Genomic DNA, 27,205 nt, shown 5'->3' on the forward strand with positions numbered 1-27,205 from the left:
TAGGGAATATATCAGTCAAAGTCCAGCCAGGAGAGAGAAACTATACATTAATTTGAACAGGGAAAATTTAATATAAAGAATTAGCCAGCAAAAAAGATAAAAAGGACCTAAGGCTAAAGAAAAAGCAAACGCAGAAAGCAACTATTATATCTAGGGCCAAGGGAGAGTGAACAAAAAGGAACTAAGAACTTAGAAGAGGAATCCCCCCAATGCAGAGATTCAGACCTTATTGGGGAAAGCACAATGGACACAAAAACACACAGCCTGATGGTGCCTAAGAAACTTGCTGAAGTAAAACATGTGCCCAGCTGGCCCCTAAGACTAACCCATATGAGGGCTGAGAAAAATGCTCAAGCATAGGATAGGTGGTACATCATCCTTAGAAGTGTCCTGTTGAGTAGCTGAGAAACCTGATGGGGGATGTAGTCAGGCCAGAGTCAGTCCCTGCAAAAGCCTTGCCAAGAGGCCAAGTAAACTGCTGAAGGGTGTGAGTGGGTTGCTCCCTAAGAAAGGTCTGTTTTCACTTTTAATTGTGTTCTTCCAGTTCCCTGTCTTAACAAAGCCTCACATCAAGTCAGCTGGCAAATGTTTGAAGGGGCCAGCTATAGTATTACAAGGCAGGGCAAAGAAGAATGGATTTGGATCTGAGAAGTATTAATATGATAACTGGTGGAGGGAATCAGATAATAACAATGATGTCCCCATACTCCATTAGCTCAGAAATGACTTCGACCAACATAAAAAAGTAAATATTTATAACAGACTTGGAAAGCGTTCAAAGGAATATAGACAAGGTTGCTTAGTCCATCCTAGGGAAATGAAGGAATGGTCATGTGAAAGCTGTTGCTTTGGCTGAGTTTCAAAGAATGAGTAGGCATTAGCTAGAAGGAGCATGGGTGAAGAGGAGAAGGCTTTCCAGACAGAGGAAACAGGACGGGCAAGGGCTATGGGTGAGCTAGAGCATTGTTTATATGATGAATTACAAATTATATAAATTGCAATGTACAGAAAAAAATGACCCTAATAGGTAAGCATGGACTAGATCGCTAATTTATCTTTTTGCTTTTTAAAATGTTATTCTGGGAAGCTTGAATATTTTCCTGAAGACATCACAGAGTAACTAAAAAATTAGAAACAGTTGGTGGAGGTAGGTGTCAATATCAGAATCACAATACTGAAAATCATTGCCAGGGTGAAATTGATGTTAGTTCCACAAGGAATGGAATCTCTATCACCAGTGAAGCCCAAATGCCTATTATCAGTGCCTAGTACAGAGCATAGGCTCACGAACTATTTGCTGAAGGAATAAGTGAGTGAAGGTTCATTTTAAAGATGGTAACTAATTTAACTTGAGTTAGAAGTGATGAGTATTCAATTGCAGAAGTTTAGGAGCCAGGTGAAAAAAATCTCTAGCTTAAGAGAGAATTCTGCAAAGAAATTTAGTTTTAGGAATTGCCGAGATATAGGCAGAACTTGAAGTCTTGAGTCTAGATAAAATCACTGAAGGAGAGTACAATGGAATGATATGAAAAGAGGGTTATGACAGAACTTCAGAAACATCAATAGTTACGACAGGAGTAGGCAAAAAGAAATCAGAAATAAGACTGAGGGATAACCAAAGATTTTTGGTAAGATCTTGAAAGAGAAATAATTTGAAAAAAAGGAGATGGGAGAGAAGATGAAGAAAGAAGCAGCAGGGGCTGGCCCTGTGGCCGAGTGGTTAAGTTCGCGCGCTCCGCTGCAGGAGGCCCAGTGTTTCGTTGGTTTGAATCCTGGGCGCGGACGTGGCACTGCTCGTCAGACCACACTGAGGCAGCGTCCCACATGCCACAACTAGAAGGACCCACAACGACATATACAACTATGTACCGAAGGGCTTTGGGGAGAAAAAGGAGAAAAATAAAACCTTTAAAAAAAAAAAAAGAAAGAAAGAAGCAGCAGCAGTCATTGGTTTCAAATGCAGCATGAGAGTCAAGTAAGATAAAAAAGTAATGTTAGTATCTTTTTATCTGGCTTTCTCTCTCTATGCCTATTATATAACCTACATGTTGCTCTCTATTGAGCCTTACTAAAGTCTAGCTCTAATCATTTAACTTCCGCTTTAAAATCTTTCACTGATTCCCCATTGCCCTGGAATCAATTTCAAGAACAATTGACTAGGTGCTACCCTCAGGACAGGTGTGACCTCTACCCTGAACTCCGTTGCATTTCTCTGGGACTTATCACATTCAGCATTTCTATTCATACTTGTGCACTTTTGTTTTATCACATGTATAATCCCTCTCAACTATACTGTAAGGTTTCTGAGATCAGGAGATGTTCTTACTCCTTGTATCTCTGCAAATTTAACCTCATGCTTAATTTTAAAAAATAAAATGTATTGAACACTCTCCATCTTCGAAAATTGAACTAGATTGCATTTCCTGGTAATGTTATTAATTAACATTAAGCTTATAAGTTAGGTATTATATTCCCTTTGGCCTGTTCAGTGGACTTAAAATTTCCTTTCCAAATTACCGTTATGTGGAAAACTGGAATTTCAAACCAGGGCTGTAGACCTAACAAGATTGTGAAATGCTTTTACCACACTGAACCACTCTGTAGATGGAAGGGCATCAATAAATATTTATTTAATTAAATTTATTTGAATTGATATCAACCTTATAAATGGTTTCCAATTGTGTTGGTAGAGCTCTTTGCTTTGTGTTATTGCACATTTTAAAAAATTATGTGATTTGGATAGTAATTTAGAAAGCAAGGGTGGGGCATACAGTGAGGGAAGGATAATAAGTTGTAGATGACAGAATTAGGATTTTGAATGATACTGACAGATTGACATGATGGGTAGTGGAAAATGAGTTGAAATTCAACAGGGAGAGTTCTAGAGGCTATATTAGTGTGGGGAAGGCACAAAAGGTGAAAGAGCAGTTAGGATGGTTTTAAACAGTCCAGAAGAGAAGAAATGAGGACTTGAACTCTGTTAATAGGAATGGATGTGAGTGACACAGAGCATTTAGAATCTACATACCTTGACAAGTGAATGGATGCAAAGATGTGAAATAAAAATTCAAATAGGACTTTAAATATTTGAACCTGAATAACCTAGAAAAGGTGAAGACATTGGCAGAGACAGAGAGGTCAGAAGGAAGGGGGACCCAGATTAGGAGTGCAGTGAGAGGCAGCACAGTGATTTCAACTTTGGGTACATGAGTTATTCAAGTGGACGTAAAACCATTTTCTTTTTGGAAATTGGGAGACTGTTGATTCATCTTAACTCTTTATTTTAGGCAAGATATTGAACCTATTCGTGAGTTTTAACATGACATAGTATTGAGCAAATACTTCGTGCCAGCAACGAAGTGGGGTGCTTTATATGCATCATCTTACTTAATTGTCATAACTTGCCTTAAAAGTCCATTTACAACTGGGGAAACTGAAGCTGGCGACTAGAAAAGACAACTGAAGATAACCAGAGACATTTTTTAGGACATCCAAAGACATTTGTGGAAATCACTAAAGCTAGTATTAAATTCATTATTAAAGCTCACGTTAAATAAAATTACTGTCTTTTTGTAACATTTCCACCTAATGCGAATCATTAGGTAAGCCCTGTTTTCATCTCAGTGGGCTTGATATGTGACTTTGTTTTCCATTTTGTCCCCATTTTGGCATTTATTCCTGGGCTGGATCAATCTGTTCCTGACCTCGTTGCTTAGGAGGAACTCTAGTGTCTGGAACTAAAATTCTGAGTCTGATACATCTGGCTGCCCTTAGCTGGACTTATCCCACCCCTTTGTGGAAAGGAAGTTGCATATCATCTGACAGATATGTCTTCTTGAAATTCTCCCACTCTCTCTGGGATTTCTAGGATTGTGGTTTGAACTAGCTCTTGAAGGTTGAGTGGGGGTTTCATGAGTGAATAAGAGAAAAAGATATTCCAGACAGTAGAAACTATGTGCAAAGCACGATGCAGGCAAGGCGCAGCAGGCAGAGGTAAGTGTCTCAATGATACGTGTTGCACTCTTCTCAGTATGAAGGATCTTTACACTTGAGGCTGAAGATGAAGACTAAGAGATGGGTGATTCTGTATTTCACTGTCATCTCCCCAAACCAAGTGGCTCTCCCTTTTTACTCATCTTTGTTTACCAAGCAGAACTAACATGGCCTTTCCTGTTTCCAGTACTATTCTTAGAACATTATCTCATCTTTGACTTTCCCTTCTTGGTATTTTTCATAGAGCTCTGTGATGTTACTTTTTATTTGTAAAGCTTAGCTCATCAAAACATTCTATATGGTTTCTTTATATGTTCCTTCTTTATTTCTTCATAGATTTATTTTTGTTTTGCTTAACTGTTCTTCCCTTAAGAGTCTTCTCTGGGAAGTTGAAGGAAGGAGTTCTAGATAGCAGATCATGCCTACACTTTTATCTATGTTTTATTTTATAAATGGCTTTCCTAGAAATCTAAGGTACGTGTCTCTCTAAGAATCTCCAATACTTTTATGAACTCCTAGATGACGTATGCCAGTAACTGTTAGTTTCGTCCCTCAATATTTAGTTTTCCTTTATCTCCTGAGTGATAAATTCCACAAATTCTACCAGATATAGAATAAATTTCTCAACCTTTTTTGTAGCAAGGCATGTTCATGGGCATAAATTTTGGCCAATTGGATATAAGTAGAGATTATGCATATATAGGAAGTATCCTTAAAGGATGCTGACATAAGCTTCTCCTTTAATGGGGATGAGATGTTTGGAGCCCCAGCTGCCATCTTGGACTATGCTGAAGAGGGCCACATCAGAAAAGCAGCAGTGATAATAATGGGCAGCAGTATTTATAGCATTTACTATGTACCAGAAATTATTCTTCCCACTTTGCATACATTAACTCATACATGCTTTAAAACGATCGTATGAGGCAGGGATCTCAGTTTCCTCATCTCTAAACGGTACTTATGAGCAGGGATCATAGAGCCACATTGCCCGGGCTGGTGTTTGATGCTACATTTTATAATCTATACCTTTCTTAGCAAGTAAAGAATTAAGAACAGTGCCTGGACATGAGAAGTACTCATTAAATGTTTGCTACTATTACTTTTGAGTAGTTATTACAACTTACTATCCACAGTCTCAATTAACAATTTCCATTAAAATAAATTATAGTTAGTGATTATAAATCTATTTACAGATGTAGATATGGAGGCATAGAGAGATTAAGGCGCTTGCCAAAGATTAAACCACTAGGAAGCAGTGAAGTTGGATTCTGTATCCATGTTCTTAACCTATTCTGTTCTGGATGAAAGGCTGAAAAGAGGCTGGGGTCTGCACTAATATGTGATATCACTACACTGACCCTGGAGAGCTGACCTCTGGATTTTTTTAACAAAGAATCAAATCTTATGCACTAAGCCAGTTAATTTGGAGTTTCTGTTGCATGCAGCTAAACTTAATTCTCACTGTATGTCTTCATTTCTCCCAAAGTCACTGCCACTTTCAGATCATTAAACAATTCTTCCTTATAGATTAAAGTAAAGTTCAGAGTAACAATTCTTGTATCTTCTGTGAGATAAAATTATCAGCAATGTTAGGGAAGAATTTTATGTTCACAGAAAGTTTAAGTTTTCATGGAGCGGGTGTTCCCACAGATATGTGGATAGATGAAGCCCCCACAGCTGCCATCAGCATCTTCCCCCGGGTCTCTGTATCATTTAGTGCCTATGTGAGGAGATCCTCCTTCACATTCTCTGTGTGCTCGGGCATTCAGGAGTACACTTCCAGCGGGGCAGCGCTAGGGTTCTCTCTCTTTTTATTTTCAACTAGCCTCAAAAATATTTCTATCTGCATGAGCATGAATTTTAATAGAAATACATATTTGACTAGTTTATGTCCAAGGCTTCTTATGCTAAACTCATGCTTTTAAGAACAAGAAGATTTTGAGAAGTCGTGGAGCTCTTTATTTAACACAAACACTTATTCCACCAATTCTGCCGGGGTTGTGTAACAGAAATACTGTAGGATCTGAGTCTTGATTTTAATTTTAGTTCTTATGACCTGTCAAAAATTGTTTAGTATAAAATGGCGTAAGTAAAATAGGGCAAAAGATTGATCAAATTTTTAAAATTTGAATTACCAAACAAATTTAGAAGCATAGTAGAATCTAATCTAATGTTTTCTATTGTTTTATCTGATGCTGCTATTAGATAATATTTAGCTGCAGCATAGAAATTCATTTATATCTCTTATTTTATACCATTTCAATGGTCTGGCTAAATATAGAAACTCATATTAGCCCATTGTTATAATTTACTTGTTTACTTAATTTTGTTTTTATTAATTCTTCTCAGAAATGAGAACTGGGAAATCCATAATCAGTGCTTGAGCATAAGGACGAAAAAAAAGAATGACATAGTGTAAATTTTAGACCAGAATAACCAAACAGAACATCTTTTGAAAACTGGTCCATCTTTTGTTACTACCTCTCAGGCAGTCAACCACAAGGATGAGTCGATTTAAACTAGAATCTTCTCAGATATACTCTGAGGTGTAACACTAACACACTAAAGTAAGTACCACAAAACATCCTTTGCTTTGAAACATAACTGCTGTCATAATGACCATCTGCTGGCTGTAGGTTTCGAACATCCAGTGACCTCTGACATTTATGACAAATTATGTACCAAAGTGTGAGCGACGCCTTGTTAAAATGAAGCCAGAGGCCCTCAAGTTCTCAACCCCTCTTGTCTTTAAAAGCTTGGGTTAAACGGCGGCAAGAGGCAGCTTGGACAGAAAACAGACATGGCAACAGCTAAAAGGAAATGAAATCCTAATCCTCTACCCTTTGACGTTTGCAGCTAGCTTCGCTGCAATGTGCTTTCAACCATTAAACTACCTTAACCTTCGGAAGTGCCAAACCAGTTAAAATTGACTGAAAATTTGCACATCACCACACAAGCTTTGATTGATTCTTATTTGAAAATTGCATGGAGGACAGTCACTTACTGTAATATTTTTAACCAACAAAATATGTTCCTTAGTCACCTCTGGTGTACAGAGAAATTGATGTCATAGGAAAAGCAATGCGAAGAATACTTTTCAAAGTCACAAAGTGAGTCTAGCTGCAAAATACAGTAACATCAGTTGGATTTCGACAGAGTAGGCTATATTGTAAATGGTTTTGAAACATACGTAAAAAAGAATTTTACTTTTTGATCCCAATTTCAAAGACACACACTAATTTTACATATGTGGGGTAAAACAACGTCAGTTAGTATTTTTTATTAAAAATCTGCATGTTTTTGTAAGCAATAATTTTTATTGCTATTGTGAAAATAATGTATAATAATAAACTTATACAATACAATTTCCTCATAGAAAAAATAATGCAAGGCATTTTTAATTTATGATCTCATGGCACAAGGTAATGGTCTAGGGACCAGAACCTCAGAATAAGTTAACATAGTAATTGATAAGCTTATGAGCAAACTGTACAAAAAGAAACGCATATGGCTCCACATGATGCGATGGCATAAGAATGTTGACGGACTGTGAAATAGTAAGACATTTCTTAAGCAAAACCTTTAGGAAAATTGGGGCTCCTAGGCATCCATTTTCCCACCTATGTTTTCTTGACTGATTAATTTAAAACAGACTCTGTGTGGTCTTTGGCATAAAACAAAGAAACTGAGCAAGTAGATCATAGAACATTAAGGCATATACTTAAGCAATACAAAAATCTACATTGTACTTTCCTGCTTCAAGTAGTTTACCTATTTTTTTTAAGAAATGGCAAAGCTTTCACAGCTTTTCTTTGTTCGAGATATTATTTACAGTTTTGAGAATTGCTTTAGATAAAATGCTAACTTGTCAAAGGGAGAATTTATGACGGAACACTGGAAAACCAACTTATGATAAAGTTTAATACTTTGTGTGGGGATGTGAGGTGTTCATTCAACAGATTTGAATTTCCAAATTGGATTAAATGATAGGTAAAATGAATTCTAGAAATACCCCATCACCACGTTTCTTCTGCGTGTGTTTTATAAACTGTATCCGACAATCATTTTTCTTATCTTTTGTCTGGACTACTTTTTCAGGGCACGGACCACAGATTTAGATATTGCACCATTCTCTCCTGGTAGAATTTTGTAAATCATGGGTGCCTGTATAAAATATGAACATGAATATATGAATATGTTTGCATATTTGTCTACATATTTTATAATTATAACTATCGTCTTTTATTTGAATATTCTAATTGACATTTCAGAGACAAAATCTGGTCTTAAGCAAAATTTGTCTGAATATATTTCCAGTTCCTTTCTGCCTTTGCATTTCAGCAGATTCTTTCACCTTCATCCAGTACTTCTGTTTGTCCTTTTTGTCCTCACAAGGGCCACCACTTCCCTTTCTCACTATTCCCCATCTAAATTGGCAACTATGTTGTAGTCCCCAGAACATGTCTTCTCTTCTGGAAATTAACAAAATAGTACCAATGGATACAATAGCACTTGTGGATTTCTCCATGGGACATTAGCTCTGAAACATTTTGAGATCATATAACCCAGTGATTTTTCATAAATGTATTTTTTTAAATTAATGGAATTCCTTTAACTTTTCCTTGAAGTGTAAGTGAAAGACCAAGAGCCTGATTGCTCATCTTCACTTCCTCCTCCTCAAACTTCTGTCTAGCTGCTGTGGCTTGGAAAAAACTTCACTAACAGAGTTTGAAAAGCCTCGGGTAGCCCACCTATACAGACACCAAACTAAGGCTAAAAGAAGTGAAGTGACGTTGGCTCCTTGTCTGAAATGTTCCTCCTTAGTCAACAGAGAAAAATTGAAAGCTTTTCGTCTAAGATCAGGAACAAGACAAGAATGTCCATTCTCACCACTCTTATTCAATATAGTATTGAAAGTCCTAACTAAAGCAATTAGGCAAGACAAAGAAATGAATGGCACCCAAGCTGGAAAGGAAAAAGTAAGATTGTCATTATTTGCAGATGATGTGATTTTGTATATAGAAAATCCCAAAGACTCAAGCCAAAAACTGTTGGAACTAATCAATGAATTCACTAAAGTTGCAGGAAATGAAATGTTCCTCCTTCATCAACATCTTTATATTTAAAAACTCTTTTCATGGGACTCCTTCTCTGTCAAGACCTAACTGACTTATTCTAGACAAAGTCATTATATATTGTTTTGATGCCACACACTTTTTCTTACAATTTTAAAATAATACTCTGATGCAATTGTTTGTGTATTCCATGCAGACAGAGAGTGTTTAATTCATTTTTATCTCTAGCTTCTACCAGTGTCTGACCATAGCAGGTACTCATTAAATTTAACATAGACAGTATTTTCTTTAGAGTTGACAAGAGTTACTATACAGCTTGATACTGGCAGAAATAAAACTAAATTGACCAGCTCTCCAATCTCTATTGCAAGACTTTATCTACTATGTAATTTTGTTTGAGAATCCTTTCTAATAAGATTGGGTAAGACCTTTATCTCAGAACTCAACTCAAAAAGAATGAAGAATATGAGAGTTTCAAATATAAAACTGATATACCTATGCTAAAGAAGTTATGCTGTATCTTGTTTTGTAGCTAAATTTGTCTGTTAACGCTTATAACTGCCAAAACTATCTTTTTCACTGCATGTATATTTCCTACATGCATAGCATACATATATGTTTTCCTACATGCATACTTCCTGGTCTTAGTCTTGGCTGGTGCATAAGGATATTCACTTTATCCTCCTCTCCTGCTGTAACTGGATGCTCCTTGTTTTGCAGTAAATATGTCCCTCCCACCCATACCAGGACTTTACCGTTTCACTCTACACCCATTGGCTGAATATCATGGAGAAGAAATTATGGTACTCTAGGACTCCTTGAAATGAAATGGATTATTTTAAAATATAAATATTCAATGTTATTGTTGGATTCAAGTAGAAGGTGACTGTTTTCCAGATGTTCAGGAGTGAATTTATCCAGCAAATCATGGTTCAAACACATGTCCCTACTATTAAATGTACCAATATACTTACATCAATATCCAAAAGCTCTGCCTTCCCCTGTTAAAGGGGAAGTCTAGGCTTCTAAAGTAAAATCCTGCCTTTGTCTCTAATCACATGCCTCTCACCTACTCAAAGACATCGCTCCAGCAATTCTCCCTGTCGCCTGCATCTTCAGTGTTTCTTTGCACTGTACAAACACAAGGTAACATTCCCCATCTTTAAAACAAATCCCTCCCTAGAGCTGTGTTACTTCTTATCTGTGTCTACTTACCCCCACACATCTCTACTCTGCCTTGAGCAAAACTCCTAGAAATCGATCTTATATGCATCTCAATTTCCTCCCTTTTCTTTCCTCTCGTTTTCTCTTGAATCAATGTCAGTCAGCCTTTTTGTGATTCTGAAACTCAGAATTATCTCTCCACAGGATAGGAGACTGGGGCTTTTAGAATCCTGAGTACCGTCTTCTTATTATTAAGAATTGCCTGTGGGACCCTTGATTCCATGCACCACCACAAAGACTGAGTGAGATTTTTCATTTTGGAAAAAAACCTCAGGCAGTTAAGCAGAAAAACTTGGGAGGTTGTTAGCATAGACTGGACCTGTGTACCACAGTTTCAGCTGAGCCTAGAGATTGGCCAAGGGGCTATGACACGCAGGACACAAAAAGTGTCTGCTTTGACCTTTTCTGTTTGCCCCATCTTATTCTCTTTTCATGAATCCTCCTCATTTTCCTAACCTTTAAATTGGCATGCCCCAGAAGTTAATCCTTAGACCTTTCTTTTTTCTAATTACATTTACTACTTATCTGACCTTACACTGTCCAATCACTTTGCAATCATGTATATAATATTAAATTCCAACTTTATATTTACCTCTTTCCTGAATTCTAGACCAATATATTGGGTGCCTAACATAAAATCTCTACTTGGATATTAGTTAAGACTTTTGAGATAAATTTACCACAGAACCCAATAATTCCTTCTCCAAGGAATCTACGCACAGGAAATAAAAACCTGTGTCCTTACAAAGACTTGCACATGAATGTTCAAACTGCATCATTTATAATAGCCCCCAACTGGCAAAAACCCAACTGGAAACATATCTATACAGTGAAATTCTATTCGCAATAAGTAGGAATAAAGTAGTAATACATGCTATAACATGGATCAATCTCAAACATAGCACTAAGTGAAAGAAGCCAAACACAAAAGTCTACATACTGTATGATTTTATTTACATGAAATGTCCAGAACAGGCAAATCTACCAAGATAGAAAGGAGTTTAGTGGTTACAGGGGCGTGAGATAGATATGAAGAGTTACCGGAAATGGCCACTAAGAGTCTTTGGGGGGTGATGGAAATGTTCTAAAATGAGATCAGATTGCTAGTTGTGTAACTCTAAATTTATTAAAAATCATTAAATTATATACCCCTAATGGGAGAAATTTATGGTATGGAAAATATACTTCAATGAAGGTATGAAGAAAGGACCTAACTTGATCTTCTGCCTTAAATTTTCTTCTGTCTTCCTCAGAAGAAAAATCAGGAAAAATCAGCTCTGTTTTGCCAGTTACTTATGCGAGAAACCTTGGAATCATCTTTGACTCTAATCTGTCACCTCTCCTCCTACTAGTCTTCCTACCACCTCTCTAGCAGGACACCATCATCTCTTGTCTTGCCTATAGCAATAACTCCCTTGCCAGTCTCCATGCATTTATCCTTACCACTTTATGATTTATTTTCCATACAATGAATTATTCTACTTATTTTTTCAAAACACTCTAGAACCTTGCCTTCTCACTCAGAGTAAATTGCAAAGATGTCATCATGTTAGGGTTTCCAGATAAAATACAGGACACCCAGTTAAACCTGAATTTCGAATGAACAAAAAAATTTTTTAAATTACATATGTCCTTTGTAATATTTAGGACTTACATATATTAGAAATATTTGTTGTTTGTCTAAAATTCAAATTTAACTGGACAGTCTGTGTCTTTATTTGCTAAATTTAGCAACCCTACATCCAAAAGTGCTATGTGACCTGAGCTCTCACCCACTCTCTTGTCTCATATTCTGCCTCACTCCTTTTGCTCAAACTGCAGAGACCTTTTTACCACTGTCAAACAGGCTGAGAACATTCTAACCATAGGGCCTTTGAGCTTGCTCTTGCCCACCCCTAGAAAACTCTTTCTCCAAATTTCCGCATGTCTTGTTCCCCCTTTTCATTTAGCTTTCTGCCCAAATGGCAGATCTTCATAGAAGCCTTTCCTGTTGAACGAGTCTGGAACAGCTCCTGCAGTCCACCATCCCCACTTCTCTCATTTGACTTTACTTATCTTCTGAGCACTTATCGCAAATGGAGATATATTTGTTTTGCTTATAACTAACAGTAAAGTAGAGGCAGGAAATTTTCCTCTTGATACTTCCATAGTTGCAGGAACTAGAACAGTACGTGGCAGATAATGTGATCAATAAATTCAGTCATCCATGCATTCATTGATTTGTTTTTTTCATCCATTCAACATTTTTCCTTTTCTAGGTTCTAGATCTCAAATCACTTGTAGTGACACTGTCGATGTATTAAGTCGTGTAGTTTTAGGAGGCAAGTGAAAAAGAGAAGCAAGGGTGTGGTGAAGCTCACAGAGACAAATTGACAGACAGAAATAGATAGGTGTCTGTAGACTAATAAGAGCTGGATAAGTTGGATGGGAGCACAGTTGCTGCACTTGTGTCCCTGAGTGACAAGCCCACCCACCCAACTAGAGTTCAGGGGAGGGGTAAAGTGGAGAGACAGTACTTGGGACTCATCCGCCTAGGAGTGATAGTTAAAACTGACGTGTCCTGAGTTCCGGTCAGCAGCTGCTCCTACACACTCAGGAACTCTCCATTAACATTTAAACTGACTGTCAAGTCCATAATTTTGTCCTCTCTCTTCCACCAATTACCTTCTTCCTTTTAAAGTGTTGAAGTCCTCCCTGCCCACTGGCACATTTACCATTGCCTATGCAATCTTCTAGTATTTTCCATTTTCAAAATGAGTTCACTTTGTCATTCAGCCTTATTTCCCTTATCCTTCGTTCCTCTACTTCCTAAGCATATTATGTGACTTCAACAATTATACTGAAATTGAATTCTCTGAGGTCCCCAATCATCAATCTATTTATATTTTTCTAATCTTCATTCTCCTGGACTTCTCAGTTGAATATGAGACCATTGACCATACCTTTTTCTTTATATTTTTTCTTGCTTTGTTTTCCTCTGTTACTCAACAAAGCCTGATCTTTTCCTACCACTTTATAATTTTGGTTTTTCTCTGAAAAATTCAATTATTTTTTCCTCTACATATTTGCCCTCAAATGCTAATAATCCTCAAAATTTGTTAGCAACTTTCTTTTGCTCTTTCTATAGTCTCTTGCCTGTGGAAGCTTCACATAACTTCGTGACTTTGCATTTCAATATCAGATATAGGGCTTGCTCAACCTAACCTGCTTGGTGTCTTTGTTTGTTTGTTTTTTTTCTTGTGAGGAAGATTGGCCCTGAGTTAACATCTGTTGCCCATCTACCTCTTTTTGCTTGACGAAGATTGTTGCTGAGCTAACATCTATGCCAATCTTTCTCTATTTTATATGGGATGCCACCACAGTGTAGCTTGATGAGTGGTGCTAGGTCTGCACCTGGGATCCGAATCTGCAAACCCTGGGCCTCCAAAACTGAGCACGCAACCTTAACCACTATGCCACAAGTTGGTCCCACTCCTTGGTTTCTTATTCCTCCAGCTCTGGTAATATATCACTATTTACTTGTTGTGTGTATTCACTTTAATGTACTGAAGATATATAAATGTCAACATGTTAAAATATAACTCTTAGTAATTAATATGTCCTGTCTTCCCAAATAGATTTTTATGTTGCTTAGCAAAATAAGCTCTGACTTATGCTTCTTTCCAAAATGGGTTTTTAAATGTCTGATAATCAAGCAAAAACTGTTTTAGATGAAAAGGAAACTGAAAAGTTTTATTTATTGGTATAGATTAAGAAGCACGCATAAATATGTACCAGGGGATTTCCCTTTTTTATTAGTCAGATCACTCTTACCAGTTTGGGGCTTAAAGTACCAGTGGTACTTTAGGAAAGCAGGATGGTAAAAATTGGAGTTGTATGTGCATTCACATTCATACTCTCAGCTTTGGTTGATGCCTTAATCATACTAAACTTCATATCATCTCCATTTATGCCAGAAACCTCCATCAAGTCTTGCTCTAAACCCGTGTCTTATGCTTTCTTCTTATTCTGTCTAATTCCAGAAACAATGATGGAGTAGCCAGCTCTCTTGGGAGACCTCTGATTGTGTCTCTGGTCAAAACCAACCTCCCTCATTTCTGGTAAGCCCCTTCTGTGTCTCAATGTCCAATAACCTGCTCAGTGGGTAGCAGGATTTCCATGAAATGGAATTTTGCTAGAAGTGACTTTCTACCTCTTTAAAAATGTTTAGAGTTTGTAGTTTCTTGAAAATGTTTGGATTTGAGAGAATTTAAACATGCTGAAAAAGAATTTATTTACAGAACTTTATAAAAACATCAACAAAGATACAGGGAAGCAGGGACATGGACACAAATTAATCTTTTGACCAATAAATATGTTTTAATTCTTAACTGAAAAATAAACAAGGCAGGGATAAGTGCATATCAATTGAATTTAAAGTCTGATTGGAACAAGAGAAAAAACTGTGGAAGTTTGAAGAGAGATAATGAAAAGCTAAGAAAGGGGTTCTAATCTAATAAAAAGACAAAATTAAAGATAAGATATGGAGGATTAAGAGGAAAGGAAAAAATAGCAATTCAGGAAAGGTGAGAATTATCAGAGAAGCATATAAATCAGCAGACAGAAAAGGCCTGTCAGTTTCATTGTGGGAAAGTACTATTACCAAATTATAATAAAAGAAACAATTACACAGGAAGAAAAGCACTATCACCAAACCTTTAAAAATATATTAGTGATTCAGAATATTAGCTTCACTCGTGTGAGGGAAAAAGGAATTTTAAATAATTGGCATGATGTGAAATATCAGTTATATAACTGCCCAGATCCTTAGGTAAATGATTTTGATATGTACACGAGAATATCTAAACAACACACACAAAGTTAGAAAGAAAATATCAGGAATAACAGCTAGTGCTTTATGACAGAGTTGGTAGGGCTTGAGTGTGTAATATTACTTAGGCTCAATTTGATCATTTGATGGAGGATTCAAAAGTAAGCAATTGTATATATAAATTTTTCTATTATATAATATTTCTATTATATTTTGTACTATAATTATAAACTATAATTTATATCAAATTGTTATAGCACAATTATATGCTAGAAAATATCCTAGACAATTTATATTTATCATGTTAACTCCTATAAAATTTATGAAATGTATTTATCATTATTTTCACATCAATGAGGAAAATGGGATTAAGAAATATTAAACAACTTCCAGATTACACAGTGGGTGTTAAAACAAAGTCTTAGCGAGTCCCCAAAATCATGCTCTTTCTACCAGTATATTGCTTTCCTCTATGTGTGAATTGAAATGAGGATGCAATTTGCATGGATTAATTATCTTTATATCTCAAATTTTAGCCTGTGAATATACTTCAAAGTCCACTGTAAATGACTGGTTTATTTGGACTAACATTTGTGAATCTAGGAGTCCACAGTTAAAATGCAAATATTGTCAAAATGGTAACGTATGTTTACCTTTGACCATCAAAGTTTCTCACCCAAAGTAACCTATGAGATCAATATCTAAGAGTGACAAGAAGGAGGAAGGACATTGGAAGGAAAATTGGATTATTGGCCCTACCTGCAAAGCAAAGCTCAGAAAAAACTCCCTGCTGGCAGGTCTATGGACTGCGTGTGGGGAGGCGGAAGGTGGGGCATGAGCTCCTTACCTAAGGAAATAGACAATGAAATGGGAAAGGAAGTGTCAATCCACCAAAATCAAATTTCTTGAATTTCTTACAGTACCTTGGACTTTGTGCTTTATAGTAGGACATTAAGGCAAAATTTTAGTTGGTATAGCTCCCTTCTGCTGTGCTCCATCTCAGTCCCTGTGGCTTCTAGATGCTCCTGGAGAGCATCTGTAGGAGGCCTCCATAGGGCCCAGGTGCTTGCATGTTGCAGCCATGTGGTTTAGGGGTCAGATCTAGATAATCTTGCAGCATCGTTACCTTGGGTCACTGATGGTTGCTGATGGAGTGCGGGTATTGCTGTTACAGAATGGGAGATTAGTGGCGGAGCAAAATGGCGGGGTGAGCTGACCCGGGATTCTCTCCCCTCCAAAATACAACAAAAGATTGGAAGAACTGAATTTCAGAGAATAAACATAATGCCAGCTCGTTAGAGACCTACAATACCAAGAAGGCAGAGATCATAACCTTGCTTACACCTTCGGAGGTGCTGGAATGGTAGGAGAGAACATCGCTCCCTCCCCTAGAGTCTGCGATGGCTGCGGCAGCGCGGGTTGGGAAGGAGCGGGGGAGGGGCTGCGCGACTGGGGGATCATCCGGGACTCCTGCCGATGATTCAGTGGAGACCCGCTGACAGGGGGAAGGCTTCCGTCCGCGGGGACCCTATAAATCAAGGGCCTAGGGAGACCAGAGAACAGAACTGATCTGAATCCAGACCGGCGCGTGTGAGTAACAGCCCCTCCCCCCTAACAAAGCCAGTGGGGGCAGCCATCTTGCCCGAAGGCAGAGAGCTAACACGCTGCTCTCGACCCCCATCTAGTGGCGACAGGCTGTAACTGCAACTGAATTCTACCACCATGAGAAAAAACCGCTCCTCTACCATCCAGCAATTTATAAAAGCCCCAGACCAGAAGGAAAACAATAAAAACACAGAATTAAGTCCTGAGGACTTGGAATTAGGTAAACTAAGTGATAATGTATTCAGAGCAGCTATAATCAAAAAACTCAATGAGGTAGAGAGAAAGATAGAGAAACAAGCTGAGTTCTGGAGTTACTTCACAAAAGAGATTGAAATCATAAAGAAGAATCAAACAGAATTACTTGGGATGAAAAACACAATGGACCAGATAAAACAGAATACGGATTCCCTGAATGCCCGTGTAGACAACCTAGAGGAGCAAATCAGCATAATCGAGGACAGACAGGCTGAATGGCGCCAGACAGAGGAAGAAAGAGAACTAAGAATTAAAAAAAATGAGGAAAATCTCCGAGAGATAATGGATTCAATGAGGAGTAAGAACATAAGGATCATAGGAATTCCCGAGAATATGGAAAAGGAAAATGGAGCAGAAAGTGTGCTTAACGAAATTATTGAAGAGAACTTCCCAGATCTAGGGATCAACGGAGAAATGTGTGTAGAGGAGGGTTTTAGATCTCCTAGATTTGTCAATGTAAAAAGACCCACCGCAAGGCACATAGTAAAGTCGGCACATAGGAATGATAAGGAAAGAATACTCAGGGAAGTAAGAAAAAAAAAGAGAATAACCTATACAGGAGCCCCTATCAGACTGTCAGCGGATTTCTCTACAGAAACCCTACAAGCTAGGAGAGAACGGAGTGATATATTCAAAGCTTTAAAGGATAAAAACCTTCAGCCAAGAATACTCTATCCAGCAAGAATTTCCTTCAGATATGAGGGAGAAATTAAATCTTTTCCAGACAAACAAAAGTTAAGGGAATTTGTAACTAAAAGCCCTCCATTACAAGAAATCCTCAAGAAGGCTCTCATACTTGAAAAAAGAAAAAAGGGAGAAAGGGGACACAATCCACAGACTAGGGAGACTGATGGATAGAACCAGAACAGGATAGCAAATATTCAGCTATAGCATTAGGGTAAAAAAAGGAAACTACCAAAACAAGGGCGATCTTAGCACTCTAACTACAAATTAATAAGACGAGTTGGAATAAAAAATGAAAATAATTATTTAGGAGGGGAAGAGCAAAGGGTCTAAATCAGTATTGGTCGAGTAAGTAAGAGACCACCAGAGAATAGACTATATTATACACGAGATTCTAAATACAAACTTCAAGGTAGACACTAAAATAAAGTACAGAACAGAGTCACAAATCATAGATAAGGAAAAATCTAAGAAACCCAGCATAAGAAATTGCAGTATTAAATGGGTAGTCTAAAGCACACAGGAAAAGAAACACAGGAAAACAAGATAATGAGTGACAGATTGACAGCATTAAGTCCACATGCATCAATAATCACTCTCAATGTGAACGGATTGAACTCTCCAATAAAAAGACACAGAGTGGCAAAATGGATTAAAGAACACGATCCAACAATTTGTTGCCTCCAGGAAACACACCTCAGCCCCAAGGACAAACACAGACTCAGGGTGAAGGGGTGGAGGACAATACTTCAAGCAAACAGCAAGGAAAAAAAGGCAGGTGTTGCAATTCTCATATCAGACCAAGTGGATTTCAAAATAAGACAGGTAAAGAGAGACACAGAGGGACAATATATAATGATCAAAGGGACACTTCATCAAGAAGAAATAATGCTTATAAATATCTATGCACCCAACACAGGAGCACCACGATTCATAAAGCAACTATTAACAGACCTAAAGGAAGATGTTAAAAACAACACAATAATAGTAGGGGACCTCAACACCCCACTCACATCAATGGACAGATCATCCAGACAGAAAATCAACAAGGAAATAGTGGAGCTGAATGAAAAACTAAAACAATTGGACTTAATAGACATATATAGATCACTCCACCCTGAAAGACCTGAATACACATTCTTCTCAAGTGCACATGGAACATTCTCTAGGATAGACCATATGTTGGGAAACAAGACAAGCCTCTACAAATTTAAAAAAATTGAAATAATAACAAGCATCTTCTCAGATCATAGTGCTATAAGGCTAGAAATTAATTACAAGAAAAAAGCTGAGAAAGGCACAAAGATGTGGAGACTAAACAACACACTACTGAACAAGCAATGGATCATTGAAGAAATTAAAGAAGAAATAAAAAAATACCTGGAAACAAATGAAAATGATAGCATGCCATACCAACTCATATCCCAAGCTGTATTAAGAGGAAAATTCATCACAATACAGGCACATCTTAACAAACAAGAAAAATCCCAAATAAGTAACCTTAAAGCACACCTAACTGAACTAGAGAAAAAAGAACAAATGAAGCCCAAAGTCAGCAGAAGGAGAGAAATAATAAAAATCAGAGCAGAAATAAATACTATTGAAACGAAAAAGGCAGTAGAAAGGATCAATGAGACAAAGAGCTGGTTTTTTGAGAAGATAAATAAAATTGACAAACCACTAGCCAGACTTACAAAGAAAAAAAGGGAGAAAGCTCAAATAAACAAAATCAGAAATGAGCGAGGAGAAATAACAACAGACTCTGCAGAAATACAACAGATTATAAGAGAATACTACAAAAACCTATATGCCAACAGAATGGATAACCTAGAGGAAATGGATAAATTCCTGGACTCCTACAATCTCCCAAAGCTCACTCAAGAAGAGGCAGACAATTTGAACAGACCAATCACAAGGAAAGAGATTGAAACAGCAATCAAAAACATCCCAAAGAATAAAACCCCAGGACCAGATGGCTTTCCTGGGGAATTCTACCAAACTTTCAGAGAGGATTTAATACCTATCCTTTTCAAGCTATTCCTAAAAATTAGGGAAGATGGAACACTTCCTAACACATTCGATGAGGCCAACATCACGCTGATACCAAAACCTGACAAGGACACCACGAAAAAAGAGAACTACAGGCCAATATCACTGATGAACATAGATGCAAAAATTCTAAACAAAATTTTGGCAACCAGAATTCAGCAATTCATCAAAAGAATCATACATCAGGATCAGGTGGGATTCATACCAGGGACACAGGGATGGTTCAACATCCGCAAATCAATCAACGTGATACACCACATCAACAAACTGAGGAATAAAAACCACATGATCATTTCAATAGATGCAGAGAAGGCATTTGACAAGATCCAACAGCCATTTATGATAAAAACTCTGAACAAAATGGGCATAGAAGGAAACTACCTCAACATAATAAAGGCCATATACGACAAACCCATGGCCAACATCATACTCAATGGGCAAAAACTGAACCCCATCCCCCTGAAAACAGGAACAAGACAAGGATGCCCTCTATCACCACTCTTATTTAACATAGTACTGGAGGTCCTGGCCAGAGCAATCAAGCAAGAAAAAGGAATAAAAGGAATCCAAATAGGGAGGGAAGAAGTGAAACTCTCACTGTTTGCAGACGACATGATCTTATATGTAGAAAACCCCAAAGAATCCATTGGAAAACTGTTAGAAGTAATCAACAACTACAGCAAAGTTGCAGGGTATAAAATCAATTTGCATAAATCAGTAGCATTTCTATACTCCAGTAATGAACCAACAGAAAAAGAACTCAAGAATACAATACCATTCACAATCGCAACAAAAAGAATAAAATACCTTGGGGCAAATTTAACTAAGGAAGTGAAGGACCTATATAATGAAAATTACAAGGCCTTTCTGAGAGAATTGGATGACGACATAAGGAGATGGAAAGACATTCGATGTACATGGATTGGAAGAATAAACATAGTTAAAATGTCCATTCTACCTAAAGCAATCTACAGATTCAACGCCATCCCAATCAGAATCCCAATGACATTCTTTACAGAATTAGAACAAAGAATCCTAAAATTCATATGGGGCAACAAAAGACCCCGAATTGCTAAAGTAATCCTGAGAAAAAAGAACAAAACGGGAGGCATCACAATCCCTGACTTCAAAACATATTACAAAGCTACAGTAATCAAAACAGCATGGTACTGGTACAAAAACAGGTGCACAGATCAATGGAACAAAATTGAAAGCCCAGAAATAAAACCACACATCTATGGACAGCTTATCTTTGACAAAGAAGCTGAGGGCCTGTAATGGAGGAAAGAAAGTCTTTTCAACAAATGGTGCTGGGAAAACTGGAAAGCCACATGTAAAAGAATGAAAATCGACCATTCTTTTTCACCATTCACCAAAATAAACTCAAAATGGATTAAAGACCTAAAGGTGAGACCTGAAACCATAAGGCTTCTGGAAGAAAACATAGGCAGTACACTCTTTGACATCAGTATTAAAAGGATCTTTTCGGACACCATGCCTTCTCAGAGAAGGGAAACAATAGAAAGAATAAACAAATGGGACTTCATCAGATTAAAGAGCTTTTTCAAGGCAAATGAAAACAGGATTGAAACAAAAAAACAACCCACTAACTGGGAAAAAATATTTGCAAGTCATATATCTGACAAAGGCTTAATATCCTTAATATGTAAAGAACTCTCACAACTCAATCACAAAACATCAAACAACCCAATCAAAAAATGGGCTGGAGACATGAACAGACATTTCTCCAAAGAAGATATACTGATGGCCAATAGGCACATGAAAAGATGCTCATCATCGCTGATCATCAGGGAAATGCAAATCAAAACTACACTAAGATATCACCTTACACCCGTTAGAATGACAAAAATATCTAAAACTAATAGCAACAAATGTTGGAGAGGTTGCGGAGAAAAAGGAACCCTCATACACTGCTGGTGGGAATGCAAACTGGTGCAGCCACTATGGAAAACAGTATGGAGATTCCTCAAAAAACTAAAAATAGAACTACCATACAATCCAGCCATCCCACTACTGGGTATTTATCCAAAGAGCCTGAAGTCAGCAATCCCAAAAGTCCTGTGCACCCCAATGTTTATTGCAGCACTGTTTACAATAGCCAAGACGTGGAAGCAACCTAAGTGCCCGTCAACAGAGGAATGGATAAAGAAGATGTGGTACATATATACAATGGAATACTACTCAGCTGCAAAACAGAACAAAATCATTCCATTTGCAATAACATGGATGGACCTTGAGAGAATTATGTTAAGTGAAATAAGCCAGCAAGAGAAAGATAATCTGTGTATGACTCCACTCATATGAGGAATTTAAAACTATGGACCAAGAACAGTTTAGTGGATACCAGGGGAAAGGTGGGGTGGGGGGTGGGCACAAAGGGTGAAGTGGTGCACCTACAACATGACTGACAAACATTAATGTACAATTGAAATTTCACAAGATTGTAACCTAGCAATAACTCAATAAAAAAAAAAAAAACTGAAAAAAAAAATTTTAGTTGGTATAGCCAGCATATGTCATTGATTTGAACATGCATGTTTTCACACTTTAAACTCTCTGAAATTAGGATGTTTTACATTTTATATAACAGATCATTGCCTCATAGTTAAATTGGCAGCATTTTAATTTTTTATTAGTGGAGTATCTTGCAATTGATGGCACCTTAGATTTTATTAAGGGCAGTAAGTGAGGTTCATCAGAGAATCAGAAGAAAATGTATATGAGCCTGTTCTTGGGTCTCCCACTGATGCTCAGCATCACTTCTGGTGCAAATTCCCTTCTAATATGAATTTCCTTAGTCTTTAATTACAAGACTAATATTTCATAAATGTGCCATTCAAGGTCCTTGTCTGCTCCATTCCTCTATGAAGATGGTGTGATGTTAATTGAGAAAAAGAGTTAAAATATTTCGTTTATATGAGCAGTATATTTAAAAGCTGTGAAATCTTCATGGCCTTTAAAATAGGATTTTAAAAATCTCATAGGATTCAGGATACTTTTACTTTTAAATGAATTTTGAAGTTTTGCAAGATGTTTTCTTTTCGTAAGCTTCTGTAGTCAAAAGAAATATTTTAACTAAGTAGCTGGCCTGAGATGTAAAGATTGAGTTCGATCTAAAAGAAAGTCTTCAGTCTCATAAATTGAGGGCTGGCTAAGCTCTGAAAGCAAAATCTCTGAGCTGTATGTTTCTAACTGGATTCTCAGTTTTTGTTTTGTTTTTTAATAAGGCATAGTTTTCCATGCAGTAACATATGTTTTCAATATTTGAGCATTCTCAGCCATTTTCGCCATATGTTTGTTGTAATCAACTAACCACACATGGGCAAATTCTGCCCTTAGATGAGTGCAGAGAATGCTCACTGGGGTCGAGGAAAGAAAGCACATGTCATGCAGCAACCCACAAACCAGACTTTTCTGTCACTATTTGCACATAATGAATGGTGCAAATGAATGATTATAATATATTTTGGTAGTGACTCTGATTGCAGAAGCTCTTTGGCTCTGAGAATGTCTGAGATTAGCCATTTGACAAAGAAGCTGTTGAAAGACTTGGGGAAAGTTGTGTGCAAGGCTGTGTGTGCGTTGGGTAGGGGGATGAGGAGCATCAAAAATTGTTTGTAATGTAGCATGTCAAAAGTTATCCAAGGCATTATTCACTTATTTTATTCATTTTACAATTTAGCACTCTTCTAAGCACTAACTATACATTATCTGCTCTCATGGAGCTCACATTCTAGGGATAAAATACCAACAATAAACAAGCAAGCTAATAAATAAACCAGTTAATTTACATAAGTTCAATAAAGATGATAAAACAGGATAACGTTATTTAGAGTGATGGAAATATTTTTGCTAGGGTAGTTGGAGAAAGTCCTCTTTCTGAAGAAGTGATATTTAACCTGAGACCACAGTGATGAGAAGGAGCCAGCCATAGGAAATCTGGAGTGTAGGTAAGAATACTCTAGACAAGAGGAAGGCCCTAAGGGTTGGACAAACTCATGGTTCTGGGGGGAGGTGGGACTGAAAGTAAAGGCAGGGACCAGGTCGTGCTGATTTGGGTAAACCATGTTAAGTTTTGTGGGGATTAGTTTAAGCATGCTGGAGTGTTTCAAGCAAAAGAGTGAAGCAAACTGATTTATTTACACATTTGTATTTAAATATTTCATTACAGTTGTTTGGCCAAACGAATAACCACCACAATGATAATTACTTAGCTGTAAGCTTTAAGGGGAAAATTAAGATATGGAATGATCCACATGTGAACTTCACATAATTAACATAAACACACTTACATCTACAGCAGTTATTAGGGAAATTGGAAAGAAAAGCGTTGTGATAATTTTTTTCCATGGGTAAAGATTTTTGAAAATAGAAAAAATGGTTGTACGTTGACATCATAAAGTGATTTTCAAAAGTGAAGTTTGGCAGATGCGCATACAATAAATCTTCTACCACCTCTGTGCAATTTCAATTTGCATCAATTTTTATTCATTTTAAATGTGATATAGTGACATTTATATAACAACATTAAGGATATTAGAATCCTTTGAATGAGGTTTAATTTTCAAAATAGCAGAATAAAAATTTTTGACATATAATAATGTATTCACCCAGCATCTCATCTTCCCTCTCGTTCTCTAAGATGATGACAAAAGCAAAATCATAGGGAAGAAACCTAAATGTTTCAAAATCTTTAACAAATACTTTCAGATAGATTTATTCTCCAAATATTTGCCATGTATTTTCAGGTTTTAAGGTCATCATTAAGTTCCGTGGCATTTTTGAATAGTTATATATGTTGATTAACATAGAGAGATTTACATCAAAACAAGATTGCCTTGCTACAGGAATCTGTAATCTGGTAAATGCAGGATAATTGAACTTTTTCTAGAACTTTTGAGAGGGCATGGATTTTCTCACTTAATTTGTAGGCAAATACAGGAATTGTCTATTCCTTGGCTGCATCAGTAAGACAAGCTAGTTCATGCTGTGGTAACACAGCTCCAAACTCCAGTGTCTCACAACAACAAAGGTCATTTCTCCGTCATGCTCCATGTGGTTGGCAGGAAACTTCCGCTTTTCATAGTCATTGGGAATCCAGGTTGATGGAGGAGCCATGATTTCTTTTTTCTTCTTCAATCTTTTTTATTGAGCTAAAAATCACATAACATAAAATTCACTGTGTTGAAGTGTGCAAATCAGTGATTTTTAGTATGTTTGCAATGTTGTGCAACCATCACCACTATCTCATTCCGGAATGTTGCCATCACCCCTAAAGGATATACTTTATCTGTTCACAGCGACTCCTAATTCCCGTTCTTCCTCCCACCCCCAGGCAAACATTAATCTACTTTCTGTCTCTACGGATTTGCCTATTCTGGACATTTCATATACATAGAGTCACACAATAGGTAGTCTTTTGTGACTGGCTTCTTTCATTTAGCATGATATTTTTAAGGTTAATACACGTTGCAGCATGTATCAGTACTTCGTTCTTTTTTATTGCCAAACAGTATTTCATTGTATGGATGTACCACATTTCTTTGTCCATTAGTCACTTGTTGGACACTGGATTGTTTCCACTTTTTGGGTATTATGAATAATTCTGCTATGAACATTTGTGTACAAGTTTTTGTTTGAACATGTTTTCACTTCTCTTGGGTGTATATCTAGAGGTAGAATAGCTGTGACATATGATAAGCCTATGTTTAACTTTTTGAGAAATTGCCAAACTGTTTTCCATAGCTGCACCATTTTACATTCCCACCAGCAAGGTTTGTTGTTCCAATATCTCCACATCCTCATCAACACTTGTTATTTTCTCTCTCTCTTTTTCTTTAATGGACGTCCTGGCGGGTGTGAAGTGGTATCTCACTGTGGTTTTGATTTGCATTTCCCTAATGATGAATGATGTCAAGCATCTTCTTAGGTGTCTATTGGCCATTTGTATACCTTCATTGGAGCAATGTCTGCTCAAATCCTTTGCTTATTTGTTAATTGGGTTCTCTCTCTTTTTGTCATGAAAGTTATTTTTATATTCTGGATACTAGATCCTTATCAGATATATGATTTGCTAATATTTTCGCCAATTCTGTGGTTATCTTTTTATTTTGTTGATAGTGTCTTCTGAAGCACAACATTTTTGTATTTAGATAAAGTTCAATGTATCTATTTTTCACTTGTTGCTTTTGCTTTAGGTGTCATACCTAAGAGACCTTTGACTAATCCAAGGTGATGTGAATTTACACCTATGAGTCCTTCTAAGATTTTTATACCATTAGCTCTAACATCTATACTTGCGATCCTTTCCGAGTTTTTTTTTGTTTTGTGCATTGTGTGAGGGGTCCAAATTTATTCTTTTGCATATGGATATCCAGTTTTTCCAAAACTATTTGTTGAAAATATTATATCTCTGTACTGAATACTTTTGGTACCTTTGTCAAAAATCAATTGACCATAGATGAATTTGTTTATTTCTTAACTCTCAATTTTATTCCCTTGACCTATATTTCTAGACTTCTGCCAGTACTACGTTGTATTGATTACCATAGCTTTGCAGTAAGTTTTGAAATAGGACATATGAGTCCTCCAACCTCATTCTTATTTTTGAGGATTGTTTTTGCTATCTGGACTCCCTTGCATTTCATTATAGATTTTAGGATCAGTTTGTCTTTTTCGGCAGAAAAAGGAATTTTGGAATAGGGATTACATTGAATCTGTCCATCAGCTTGGGGGGTGTTGCCATCTTAATGATATTAAGTCTTCTAATCCACTGACAAAGTGTATCTATTTATTTAAATTTTCTTTTATTTAAATATGTTTTGTGGCTTTTAGGGTAGAAGTTTTCCACTTCTTTGGTTACATTTTTTTTCCTAAGTATATTATTCCTTTTGATGCTGTTGAAATAGAATTGTTTTCTTAATTTGTTTGTATCTAACAGAAAGAAATACAATTGAATCTTTGTACATTAATTTTGTGTCTTGTAACTTTGCTGAACTCATTTACCAACTGTTCGTGTGTGTGTGTGTGCATGTGCGTGTGTATTCTTTAGTGTTTTTTATATATAAGATCATTGCACCTGGAAATAGATAATTTCACTTCTTTCTTTCCAATCTGGATGACACATTTCTTTTTCTTGCCTAAATGCCCTGCTAGAAATCCTGTACAGTGCGGAATAGAAGTAATGAGGCCAGATATCCTTGTCTGGTTGCTTATCTTAGAGGGAAAGCTTTCAGTCTTTCACCATTAAGTATGATGTTAGCCATGGGTTTATCACCCTTTATCAGGCGGAGGATGTTTCCTTCCATTCCTAGTTTGTTGAGCAGTTTTATTACAAAAGTGTGTTGGATTTTGTCAAAGGCTTTTGCTGTGTCTATTGAGATGATCATGTTTATTTTTTTCTTTATTCTGTTAATATGATGTATGACATTGATGATTGATTTTAACATGTTAAATGAATTTTGCATTCTTGGGATACATCCGACTTGCT

The 27,205-nt window shown here is 36.9% G+C and overlaps 1 long non-coding RNA gene across 1 annotated transcript in view; it reads left to right on the plus strand.

Moving 5' to 3' along the window:
- Positions 1 to 27,205, plus strand: part of LOC138917334 (uncharacterized) — a 53,594-nt gene that overhangs the window by 17,621 nt on the left and 8,768 nt on the right. The window contains exon 3 of the long non-coding RNA XR_011425184.1: positions 14,315 to 14,392. This is a non-coding gene — a long non-coding RNA (uncharacterized lncRNA). The remainder of the gene's footprint in view (positions 1 to 14,314; positions 14,393 to 27,205) is intronic.

Source organism: Equus caballus, chromosome 14, assembly GCF_041296265.1.
Source record: "Equus caballus isolate H_3958 breed thoroughbred chromosome 14, TB-T2T, whole genome shotgun sequence".
Taxonomy (NCBI): domain Eukaryota; kingdom Metazoa; phylum Chordata; class Mammalia; order Perissodactyla; family Equidae; genus Equus; species Equus caballus.